Source organism: Oxyura jamaicensis, chromosome 5 (assembly GCF_011077185.1).
Source record: "Oxyura jamaicensis isolate SHBP4307 breed ruddy duck chromosome 5, BPBGC_Ojam_1.0, whole genome shotgun sequence".
NCBI classification, from domain to species: domain Eukaryota; kingdom Metazoa; phylum Chordata; class Aves; order Anseriformes; family Anatidae; genus Oxyura; species Oxyura jamaicensis.
In genome coordinates, this window is record NC_048897.1 from 60,697,351 (window position 1) to 60,710,241 (window position 12,891).

The window sequence follows — 12,891 nt, forward strand, 5'->3', positions numbered from 1 at the left end:
CCCGGCTCCCGCGGCGCCCCCGCGGGAAGGGGAAGGGGAAAGGGAAGGTGGCGGCCTCGCCCCGCCGGGTCCGGGCGCGCAACCCCGGGGAGCGGAGCCCAGCCTCTGCCCGGCCTCCCCCGGAGCGAGGAGTTCGTGCGGCGGCAGCCCGCGGGCAGCGCTCCTCGCCCGGCCCCGTGGCTCGCCCTGCGTGGGGCCGGCCGGCTCCTGCGGCCGGCGCAGCCCGGGGCCGGTCCGCTCGCTCGGACGCGGTCCCCGTGGGTGGCGTTGCCCGGCCGTGACCGCACCGCGCGCGGCTCAGCGGGGCGCAGGGGCGGCCCCGGCCGGGTTCGTGCTGGCGGCGTTAAAAGCTTGCGGACGGCCCTAACTTCACAGCAAGGGTGATGCGGGCGCTTCTGGTAGAGGCGGAAGGGAGAACAGGAGAAAACAAAGTTCACGCCTCATGCCTCGCTGCGTTTGTTTTAATAGCAGCAAGGCTCTGCAGAGTGCTGCGTCGTTTCGGGAGTTGAGTGCCCGTAGAAGTTATTCCTTAAGCTAAGAGCTTGAGCTGCACCCACGTAGAAAGCTTTGCCTCAGGAGCTTCTGCCGACACTGGTCTTTCAGAGAAGATTTGCAAAAGAGGAACCGAAGCCTGCTTCGTATCATTTAGGAATTTCCTCCAAGTATTAGCCGTGAAAGAAATGCCTTGCTGTAAAAGAATGGTGTTGGAATAGCAACGCACTGCTGAGCTGGTGTGATGAAGGTGAATTCTTCAGAGTAACTTGCAGTCAGTTTGTGGTCAGCTATCTGCATCTTTTTGCCCCCTTAGTTGCTTCACCTTGAGATGAAATCTTGCCACCGCAGAGTGACCTTTAGCAGACAGTTCAGCCTTCCCAGCAACCTGGGAAACGGCAGGGAAATCGAGATGTTTTGAGCAGAACCTCGGGTTCCTCAGAGCCGAGGTCTGTACTACCGCGTGGCTACAGACGGTGGGAGGTGAGGCTTGATGGGTTGTTTGTACACCACGGTGTCTGGAGCCTCTTCTGCTCGTGACGTTGTCAAGCGTGCGTGATGCCGTGCAACCGCTTCTGTCATTTTTGTGTGGCAAGTACCTTTGCCAGATAAGTTGTTTGTCTTTTAAGGCTGCGTAGAAACCACTCTGAAGTGTCTTAAAATTGATTACGAGCAAGTCACATGCTTCATTTCTGGAATTGCTTAGGATTAAGTGACAAACTTGTAGTTGCCTCACGAAAACATGGCTCGGTACGAGATTTGGCCTCGTGACAAATCTTGATGTCAGCGAGGGATTTCAATTCTGTTTTGCTTCTCTGTCGCTCGTGATAGCGTGGCTGTTGCTCTCTCAGTTCTGAAGCTTAAAAAGGAAAGTTTTTTCTCTTACTGGCACTAGTGAATATTTCCACACTTGGACTTGCTTCCCTATAGCCCTGCGTTTAACTTCCTGCGAGGGAGTACTTCAGCACAGATACTCTTGCTTCTGCTTCGGTGCTGCTAACTAGTTCCCAGTAACCAAGTCCATGGTGGTGCCGGGCACGCACCTTTATTCACGGTGTCCCTTTGAAAGACGGCAGGGGTTTCATACTGGAAAAGAGGGGAATTTGTTTGTTCATTTCAGGTGGAATAAAGGAAAAGAGGAACGGGGGATGTAGGGAGGACCAGGTTGGCTGCTTTCTCTCCCCAGCTTTCGGGGCCGTGCACGCAGCGCGTCGCTCTCAGCCTTGCTCAGGTGCTGGTGGGGAAGCTGGAGGCGCTCATCCTGACAGCAGGACCTGCTGCGGGGGCCAGGCTCTTGCTGTGGCACTGACCAGCAGGCCAAGCACTCCTCTGCGTGAGGCTGGCGGTTGCTGAGGGCTGTTGTGCCAAAACAACCATGGAAGGGGGCTGAGTGGACGAACCGGTGTCACGCAAGAAGGCTCTTCCCCGTACTGGGCTTGGTGTCTTCGTGCTGAGCAGCGCGGCGGGAGCGGTACGTGGGATGCAGCTCTTCGCCCGCGTGGAGCTGCGTGCGAGCCTGGGTTTGCTCTTCAGAGGCTCCTCTTGCAACTCGGAGAAATGCTGGAGTACGCAGTAACAGATCAAAGCTTTCGGCGGGGGATGACTACCGCGCTCCTCAAAATCCTTCCTCTGAGGAGATAAACAGAGCTCGATATTAGCGTTGGTGGGACAGGATTTCATCCTGGAAATTTAAAATCATTTCCTTTAAATCAGGATGCGATATATGAACTTCGTGCTCCCTAGTCTGTGCGCTGTTAGACAGGAAGCGGAGAAGTTTTAATAGTGGAGTAGATGGGATCCGTCACAGCTATAAACTTCAGGAAAGCCCCGGCAAATGATAGTTAGACTTTACAGCACGGTCTTTTTAAAACTGTGGCTGCTGGAGCTAAGCATTCCTCCTCTTATTTAAAAAATAAACAAATAATTCATCATGCTGAGATCCCAAAAGAGGCAGAAAACTTCTAAAATAAATTGCGGGCAGTTAACTGGCCTTGTAGCAGGCTGAGGTATTTGGGAGTATGAGCTGTGCGGAGCACACAGCTGTTGCCACAATAGCTTTTCTCCAGCTGTCATGCAGAGGTCTGTCACAAAATACCCCACATTCCCTTCTAACTCAGCCCTTTGTAACGTTCAGGTTTCCTTACTCAAAGGGAGTACAGCCTAGCAAATACTTAATCACCCTCTGCATACTTTGTCCTGCAGTTGCCATTTACTTCATGCTTTTTTTTTTTTTTGGTTAAACTGAACCGTGCTAGTTTCAACGCTGCAGCAAGAAACCCCCTAACGTCCTGTTCCCTCAAGTGTCTGCTCTGCAAACTTGTGGATGCTCTCGATCCCAGTTGTTAAAATTATTTGCTCCGCCTCTTCGTGAAACTAAAGATCTTGCGTTGTGACCAATGCCCGTGTATGTGAACGAGACTCCGGTGGGTTCCGAGGATGTATGAGTTCATTAATGTCACCGGAGGTGGTCTTGCCTGGATGTAGTTCAGTGGGACCGAGCTGAGCTTAGTTTGTTGCTCAGCTGAACGTTGAGCGTGGGAGCGCACGAACGAGCCTTAGGCGGCTGACGCGCTTCATGTGGTGCGGAATGTACGGCGGGGTCTGGTGGTCGTCTTGTGTGCGCGTGCTGAGTTCATGCTGGATCTACAAGTGGGAATTTGCTAAATAAGTACGTCTCCTCCTGCTCTTGCAACTGTCAGGAATGAGTTCTGATGGGACCTGAGCTGGCGAGTAACGCAAATAGGATGTGAATTTGTTGACTCTTTCAGCCTAATATCAGCTGCTTCTCTGAAAGCAAGACGTAGAGGTGGGTGGTGAGCGAGTGATCAGCTATTTTTTCTTTTTCCTTTCTTTTTCCCTGCTGCTGCTTTGACCAGGATGTTAGTTCTCACTAGCTGGAAATACAGCTGGAGGTGGGTTAGCTCCAAGCACCTTTTATATCTGATAGAGCTGGTGGGCCAGAAAATGGCCTGTTCTGGATTTAACGGTGTGGCTCTAAGACAGAGTGGTAAAGCAGATGGAAAAGCAGTAACTGAAATGCAGCTGGTGCTCGTGCCGGCACACTGGGCGTTTGGCAGCCCCTGGTGTCTGGCTGTCCGGTACCGCTCCCGCGTGCTGCGCTCGGAGGGGCTGCAAACCCCTCTCCTGTTCCTGGGTACTGTGGCGAACCACTGCTGACCCTCCGAAAGTGCTCTTCAAGTGAGACCATAAAAAAAAAAAAAATGCCCTGAATTCCAGGCTGTGGATTCATGTGGGGCTACGCTTCGAGTGGAGTGCTTACATTTCGATAAAGAGTGGGGCCTTTTTGTGGTAAGCAGTGCGGTGTAACAAAAGGTGGCGAAATACAGTTGAGGAGCATGAGAGGCTTGGCGCCGGCATCTCTCAGGGTTAAAGGTGGCGTGTGCGTATGTCGGGAGAAGGTGGGAAATAAAAATCCTAATCCAAACAAGGCACTTGTGATGCAGTCACCTGGAATAACAAGGGCTGGTGGTTTCACTTCTTGTGAAACCTGAACCCCTTGGCTCCTGGCTTCCCGGAGTACTGCCACCAAGAGAGACTGGTGTTGCTCGGTTGTAACCGCTGCAGCTGCCAGGCTGCAGATCCAACTTCTGGCCTAACTCGCAGGCGAGAAGGAAGGGCTGAAAACGTGCCAAGAGCTGCCAAGAACCTGGTGCGCCACCCCGGTGTTGCGCGTGCGTGGCAGCTCCTCGCCGCATCCCGGCGGTGCAGCTTTCCAGCGGCGAGGCCGCCTGGTGCCATTGTCAAGGTGTGGCGGCGTGCGGGCCTGGCTGTGTGCGGGCATGTAGGGACGGTGTTTTGGCTTTGGGGTTCCAGGGGTGTGCTGCAATGTAACCCACCCGGCAGGGATGCTGCGCCTTAACCCCAGGGACACACTGCGAGAACGGCTCCGTAAGAAGCACCCGGGGTTCAAAAGGGGGCACGCGTTCGGGGCGGCGGTGTTAAGATGCTGATCGTTCCGGTTCTGTGGAATTTTGCTCCTTTCCCGAAGTGAAATTCCTTGGAGATAAAGCACCTTGCCGTGTATTAACCCCCGCAGCAGTCGCTGGCGCGGCGAGTCAATATTGACGTACCTTCGGTTATCTGCCCACTGGCAGCGCCGCTTGCACCAGGAGTGCTGGCACGGCTCCCCGCGCCGCAGGCGGCCGCCCTCTGCGCTGCTGGGGTGTGCGGGCACGGCTGGCGCGGGGCCACGTCCCTCCAGCTGCAGCCCTGTGCCGTGCCGCTGTGGTGAGCCCGGTCACTGAGCCCTTCTGCAGAGGGGATCTGGGAGGGCCGAGGTGCCTCGGCTTTGCCCCTAACCTGTTTGCGTTCACCAGCAGCGTTACCCGCACTGCAGACCTCGGGGCTGAGCTCCTTGAACTGCTCGGAGATGAATACCAGCTTCCTCAGGGGAAATAGAGCTGTCTGGCAGGCCGGTAGGAAGCTAGGCTCCTGCAGACCTTCCAAGATCAGTCTTTTTTTCAGGTCTAGACTGTATGACACAGACGGGTGACTTCTCGCTTGCTCCTGATGATGAGGCAGTTTAGCTCGCTGCGTTGGTAGTCCTGTGCTCGAACATGGCCACGAGCATGGTGGAAGTAAAACGTAACATCCAGGTAAATGCGCTCCGTTTCAAGAAATGTGTTAAAGCAATACTGACTGAAATCACTTCTGGAACTGCTCCTCACCTCTGGACTTCTCCCTCTGGCTTTGTGTGTAACATGTCCAAAAATTTCTGGATGTGACTCAAATCAGCCTCGACAAATTTTTCACCAAAAGGGGTGGAGTGAATGGGATCCAGATTAGGTAGCTTAATTATAAATAACACCTGGAGGCAACGTTTTCCTGGCGGATGGTTTGCCATATAGAGTTGGTGGAGTTTAAAAATGCCGGTAGGTAGTAGCGGTAACCCACTGCTAGAAATGTGGGGAATTGAGTTGAATCCTCGAGGAATGAATTCTGTGTGAGCGCTGGGTGAGGCCCTACCTGCTTGTCTCGAACTGTATTCTTCTTTACTAAATGCTGCGTGCCCTATGATCTCAACTTTATTTATTTATTTCTCAGCTCTTTCTTGCCTTCTGTTCTTTGCTGGTTGTTAGGTTCTGTCTCGCAGCTTCGTTGTGGTTGCAGCTGGGGTCCAGAATAGCCTCTAAGCCCCTCTGGGGGAACAGGTGATGTGAAAGAGAGTATTTTTCCTATCTTTATAACTTAATTACTTGGAGTAGATAGCAGAGAAAAAGATGTTTACTTCATCTCTTGGCTTTGCCTTTTCTTACTTGCTCTTTTCCAAGGATACACTGTGTGTATGCTTAAACTAGTCACGTACCAGCATCAGTGCCAAAGTCAAACGGGTAAACTCCTTGATGTCTAGTTCTGCTTCTGGACAGAGCTTCCATAGGGTTTTTTAACCTTTTTTTTATAGGTTGATTTTAAGAGGGCTGGGGTGGAATGCTGTGCAAGGACTGCTCGCGGCTGAGTTGAGGAAGGCCAGGTTGGAAGCACTTGGTCTTGCGACTGTCTGAGCACCGTGTGCAGTGCTGCCCGTCATCAACGTGGGCGCTCGGTTCCTTTCCTGCTGCCAGCAAAGGAAAAGCTTTGGAGCTTGTGCTGTGGCTGTCCTGAAGTGTGTGCAGAGCCTTGACCTGAGGTGGCTGGGGAGGCTTGCAGTTCGCTTCTCTAATTACATGGGGAAGTGCCCAAAGGTCTGGTTGTGGGTTGGCGTTCTGGGTGAGGGCGAGTTCCCTGGTAAATTTTGTGCAACCTACAACTGAGCTGACATGTGGCAAAACTGCTCAAGGAGCTGGTCACTTGGTGTGGATAGACCAAGGAAGGTGTCAGTGACACGAAGTCTTACCTTCGTGCTGATGGAAGCTCCCACAGGACTTGAAAAGAGAAGTTACTCCCCAAAAACGCAGTGGGGAGCGAGTGGCGCGTATGCGGACGTGAGGGACATACGAAGACTTCAGCAGGTCCGAGCAGCGTGCTGGTGATGCAGCTGGACAGATGGAAGGGCCTTGAAAGTGAGGACAAGTTGTTGTTTGCTTTTTAAAAACGGACAGCCAGTGGGGAGGAGCAGGGCTGGGAGAACAGTTCCTACTCTTCAAGCCCGAGCAACAGGGTTTTGCTGTAGCCGAGCATTGAATTTGGTAAGCTCGTGCTGCTGTGAAGGAAAAGCATTCAACGGGTCCCCGTGCTGCCGCAGCGATTGTGCCACTAAGGCTATTTTCTCCATCAAGTTCTCTGAAACTCCTGAAGTGATCAGAGTTAAAAATAACCGGGGAATGTTTCTACCCGGGATCAGTTACCCTGTCTGGTTCGCTGTGCAGCTCTGCAAACAGCTTCATCTGGCCGCGGAGCCGCCTTACCCAGACCTGCACCGACTCGCCAGCTCTGTCAAGACAGTAAGCTGTAATTTGTGGTGAATGGGGACAGAGCCGCGTGGTAGCGCTTCGGGTGGGGAGAGGCTACGTAAAAGGGCCCCGTTAAGCCTAGGATGAAGTATCAGCGTTAATTATTAACTAGATGTGAACCCCAGACAACAAAATGCTACGGAGTTACTGTCACACTTCTTTTTTTTCTTGAACTGAAGCTCTTTATGCAGCAGACCTGCGCGTAGCTGTATTTCTGAGCAGATAAACCTAAGTCGTACGTGTTCACGACAGTCGTGAGCGTCACTTTGCTCAACTCTTTCAAGCCAGAAAATAAACTTGAGCTTCCCTAAAACTTACAAGGAAATTACTTTTCCAGTGCTGGTCTGACTATTCCGCAGCCGTAGTGATTTAACGTGTTGATTCACTAGTTATATTTGCTGGGGAAAGATGAAATTTTGATTTTTAGGATCTCTCCAGTTTCAGGTTTTTCTGGCAAAACTGTCTTGCTGAGGTCATGCCACGGAGTGTCTTCAGCATTTCTGATTTAAGCAAATAAAAAAGCTGAAGACCTGCAAGTGAAGCTGAATGTTGTGCTTCTTATGTAGTAAGCAGACCATGAAATGGCAGGATGTCGGTGATAAATCTGTGTGAAAAATCTGGCATCTCTGGATGGAAAGCGATCTGTTAAATATCTTCCGTTATTAGACTTATTCTATGTAAGGAAACTACATGGGATTATGTTAATATGTGCTGCCTGTAGCAGGGTGTTTCTAAACTGCGTGTTCCTAGTAGTTTTTCTGTGCTTGCCTTTCCTTTTACGAAGGTTCTCTGTAATCGTGCAGAAAAAGTAGCTGTTGATAATACACTTGAGTATGTGCTGCCAGCCCTGCTGCTAAAGAAGGAGATGCTGCTAAAGACACGTGTGACGTTCTCTTCTAGTAGCTCGTGCTAATCGGTCTTCATTAGCAACATAAGTACTGGTGGTATATTTAAAAGGATTTAGGCTTTGCATGATGCAGCATTGCTAAGAAAACAATTGCCAGGACGTTTTTTATTAGTTTTGTGTTTTCAGTTGCTGCTTAGGGATTTTTTTTTTCCTGGTGTTTGTCTTCCAGGTCCCCCAGAAGCATACTGTCCTTGCATGTCATTCTCCTGCCTCTCCCCGGGCCCCAAATCAAGTTGAGTCTTGACCACGTACCCTGATAGAGGTTTCCAAGCTGCAGATGTACGTGCTGAAGTGTTTCTATTTCCCATACGCTGCCTTGCCTTTGCCTGGTGCTCCTCGTCGCTGTGATCCAGCTTCTCACCTTGCTTGGAGCTCTCAGCTTGAATATTACGTGGAGGAGGGGGGGGGGGAAATGTGCTCAGCAGCACTCCTGCAGTGAATTTGGAAAAGTTCGTAGATCGTGTGCTGAACTAAACAATTCCAGACCCTCAAGCTTGATGGTAGTAAACCTACAAGGCCAGAGTCAGCACGGAAGCAAGGTAAAACAACTCCACTTGTGAAGCTGAATGTCTCGTCTTGCAGTCCGAGAGCACCTAAATGAGAAGTTAAGTGTGGAAATGGATCTTATTTCCATCTCTCCAGGGGCAGGTTTTTTCTGTTGTTTCCAGAAGTGAGGTGTTCTGCCTGCGGCACCAGGGCTCCCCAGGTAGAGCGGGTGGACCGGTTTGGGCATCGCTCGCTGCTTTCATGCTGCCTCTTACCAGCCTGCTGCCGGCGGCCTGCCCTTGTTCCGATGCTCGTGCTCTGACCTGTTTCGAGGCCAGAAGTCTCTCCCGTAAACTAAGGGAAAGGGCACGCTGAACCCCTGTGCAACCTTGCCTATAGCTCAGCTACTTCCCTAGCTGCTGGTGCGATGTTCCTTCATGCTGTACAGGTGGTGCCACTGCCTGCCGAAGTGCAGCACTCGGAGCTCTCGCCCTGTTCGGCTGTTGCGATCGGTGAACTTGCAAGCTGTCCTGCGTGCCTGGGCTACTGGAGGAGTAATCAGCTGGAGGCACTCCGCAAGGCGGATCACCCCGTGGGAATTGGGCTGTCCTGAGCCTGTTTCAGCTTCGAGCGTCGCATTGAAACGCGCCTCTGTCAGCAAAGATGGGTTGAGGCACTTCTCTTCTGCCGGTTACGTAGCTCAGGGCTTCACCTGCTGACCATGGGGTTGTGCTCTGAAACGGCCACGAAAGCCCAGGCACCATCCTCCGCAGGGCCCGTGTGATTCCCCCAGGGGTTAGTGCTGAGAGGCCTGAATCTAACTACCAAAAATGTATAGAAACTCCCGGGAATTTCTGCTTTTTCTTTTATCCTGCTGGAAAGCTACATTCAAAATATTGAAGCATACATCTCAGCGTCTTTGAATTCAAAGACTCTTCGTTCAAAGCTCAGCTTTTGAAGTAGCCAAAATACTTAGGCAGCTTTTGTTTTGCTGTCCAAAAATTCTTGCGTGCGTTAGGAAGCATATAGCATATATCAGGTAGTCAAAGGATTTGATAAGCTTTTTTTGTGTGAAACTAATCTTTGGCCACACATATTCTGTAAATGTTGATAAAATTAATATTTCTAGGAGTCTAATATTAGAAATTGCCCGGTATCTGTGTTGGTGTGACTGTATGGGAAAAGAGCCGTAGATGTAAAGCAGCCACCTCCTGTGTCCCAGCACTAGCTGCCTCCCTCCAAGTAGGCCGCATTCCACACATTTTTAATGGTGGCTTCCCCTCCTCCATGGCTGCTTTGACTTGGCTGGTGGGAGGCCTTGAATATTTAGGCTGACCCTCCAGGAGTCTCCTCCGAAAAGGGAACCGGTGATCACATCGATCACTTTGAGCAGAATTTGAAAATAATCTGCTCTGCGCTGGCCGAATGTTTGCTCAGTGTGAGCGTGACCTGGGATCTTAAAATGCAGCTGAGCTTGTATAAAGCCAGGGGTTTTGCTCACAGTTTAAAGGTTTTTCTAGTTTGAGCCAATGCTGTACCCTGAGACTATTTGGTTAAGAATATCTGTAAATTGAAAAAACCCAGAACACAAACAAGCACTGCATCTTGTGAAGTGATCTGTGTGAGGGGAAGTGGTGATCTGGAAGAATTTGCTCAGTCTGGTTGCAGATGAATAGTTTAAGCTCCAGCCACTTGCCTCAGACTAGATAATTGAGACCTGGTTTTGTGACCACTGAACAGCTTATGTGAAATATTTGCTGCACTGCATATATGCTAGCAGGCTGTTCTGCAGACGAGTGCTTCTGTATCTCAGCTCTCCCCAGTGTCAAGAGTTACGAGATGTTAATGTGATTACCTAATAGTTCAGCTAGGTATTTATCTCTGTAACTTCTTCCTTTAATGGATTGTGGTGCCTCTGGTCTCTCTTCATTCTAGGAGAAGTCATGTCGTTAGTGAAAGGGACTCAACGGTATTTATTCTCCAGGGCAAAATCCCACGTGTATCCCAAGTTCTCCTCCTGCTGACCGAACACGTCAGGAACAGAGCTCCAACTTGGCAGCTTTCAGACGGGTACTTCTTAAGCGTCCGCTGTCACCAAGCAGTCCAACTTGCTGTCCTGGCAGTTGGCCGGCATGAAGGTGCATAGGAAGATATCCCTAGGTTTGCTTTTACGTCTTATCTTTGGGATCTGCCGGTCATTTCCTAAACCTGAAGCTCGTAGGCTGCCAGTGCTAAAACCTTTCCAAAGAGGGCTTTGTAAGAAACAGAGAGTTGCAACGACAACAGGTCAGCGCGGCCTGGGCTCTGCCTGAGGAGTTAGTGATGCATACGGCCCATCTAATCAGTTTTGGTAATTATGAAAGGTTGCTTCTAATACATGCACAGGAAATGAGTCTAGAAAACTTATGGTTTAAATTAAAATGATTTCTAATGCTGGAAGAAAGCCTTTATTTGGTAGTATCCTTTCCGCCCTTGTAAATAACCTGATGTTGGCTTTGCTGCTTGCTAGAGGCTGCCAGAGCTCTGTGGCAGTAGTGTCATGCTTAAAGGTTAAGGTTTTGTTCGAGCTCAGCTAAGGAAGAGTTAACCAACGAGGTAAGGTGTCCTGAAGGCTTTCTTCTTGTACTGATGTACTGGCTGCCCCGGGACTTCACCTGTGGTTACTGGAAGTCTGAATAGCACTGAATAGTCCATTATTCTAACTGTGATGAAGTTGAAGAACCTGTTTCTAATCTATAAAAATGAGAGAAACTAATGCGCTTTCCTGTGGTTTGGGTGCAGAAGGCTGGCTGCTTGTGCATTCCACGCTCTGTTTTCTCTTCACTAAATGCCTTTACCACAAGATCACTACTCGGTAGAATATGGGAGCGGAAATAGCAGCAGTTTTTTTTTTTTTAAACAACAAAAAAAGCCCTCTGATCAAACCTCATGCATTCTAAAACCTTATTCTAAAAGTAAACAAATGCAAGGTCTTTGCTCGCTGCTCACACGTTTTAAGACAGCCTTCGCTGTGCTGCTGCCTCTTTCTACCCTTACGCAGCACATTTGCTGAAGTTCCTCCTTGCTGGAGAAGGCGATGAGATAATGGCATTCCCTGCTTATTTAGGGCGTCATTAGGTGCTCCTGTATGACGGGGGAGGACTATTGCATGTTATCGTTTGAATTTGAAATGTTCAGTCCGGGTGGCTTAATGAAAACGAGTTCATAAATGGGCTGGGGAACGTGCGGGTTGCTTTGGAGGGGGCTGAAAGGCAACAGAGACAAGAGAGGTGGTGTTTCAGAAGTAAGAGCTTCCCTCAGTGGAAAACCTTAGGGGACCTGACAAGCTGAAAAGCTATTAAATAGTATAGTGTAGCTGACTATAGCACTCCATAGTGCAAGTTTAATCTGTCATCTTAGGATAGTGAACAAAAAGTTGCTACTACCATCTATAGAAATCTTTCTGTGCTGTGTGTTGGACTCATACCACTATCTTCTTCTCTGACCTTGCTGTCTGCTTTAAGTTACAGAATCTTTAAGTCACTTTTTTTTTAAAAAAAAGGCAAAATACCTTAGTCATGGACAAATTACTGAATTTCTCTTTTGGCAGTGGCTGGTCACCAAATCTATCCTGAAGAAGGTACCTTCATTGCAGCTTTGTTTCAAGTTAGTACTCCTAAAAGCAGAGATTCGGAACAGCGGGTAGTGGAACCAACTTGTCTGAAGGGAAGATCCATGACTAGCATGAGCAAGTTTATTTGTCATCATCCCTTTGTCCTTACTTTGATTATTATGAAATAATTGTGCCTTCATGGTTTAGCTAATGTGCTTTTTATGACCTGTGTTCATGTGGCTTGCACCTGTGTTTTCCAGATAATGATGCTTTTTTCCTTAACTGATGTCTGCAAAGGAATGTGGTAGAGAGAGCTCAGCATGTATCCTCCAATGCAAATCAAGTAAATCATATGCTCCATCTGCTCTGTTCGGACTGACGGCAGCTTATAAGTTTAGAAAACAAGTTTATTTGAGAATTTATGTAAATTTTTGAAAGAATGAGAGCATGTAGGGGACAGAAGGGAAACCACCTTGCTGGAAAACCCCAGAACAAATTTTGACTTACCATGTAGTGTTGTAAAGCTGAAGTATCTGAACGTGTATTCGTATCCTTAATTTTTAACTTTACAGCTTTTAAGAGTCTAAAAATTTAGAAGCCTTCCAACCGTGGACTGGCCAACAAGAGTGCGGTTTGTGAGAATGCCAGATGCTTTATTTTTTTCTTAGTAGTGTGTATCTCATCTTCCTTTAGAATGTGAAAGGTACGTAGCCTGCTCAAATCCAAGATTATGCTGTATTCAAAGCAGGAGTAGCAGGGCAAGGAAAATTGACTCTATTAAAGTGAAATTTGGTAAAGAGACTTAACAGACTCCAGAGAGTTCACTGCTATATTGGAAGACAAGCATTGTGATGTTAGAGCCCTATTTGCAGTATTAATTTGGTAGTCACTTTGGCAAAGCTGTATGTACAAGCTTTAGGTGGTAGAATCAAGAGGGGACAGTGCTTGTCCTGGTCTGCATCATCGCAGCATCTCTTGCTAGGTTAATATTTGAAGTGCTTGTG

General features: G+C 49.2%; 1 protein-coding gene across 1 annotated transcript in view; it reads left to right on the plus strand.

The window, feature by feature from the left end:
* RRAS2 (RAS related 2) overlaps nt 1-12,891 on the plus strand; it is a 39,561-nt gene that overhangs the window by 725 nt on the left and 25,945 nt on the right. The gene's annotated exons all lie outside the window — the stretch shown is intronic.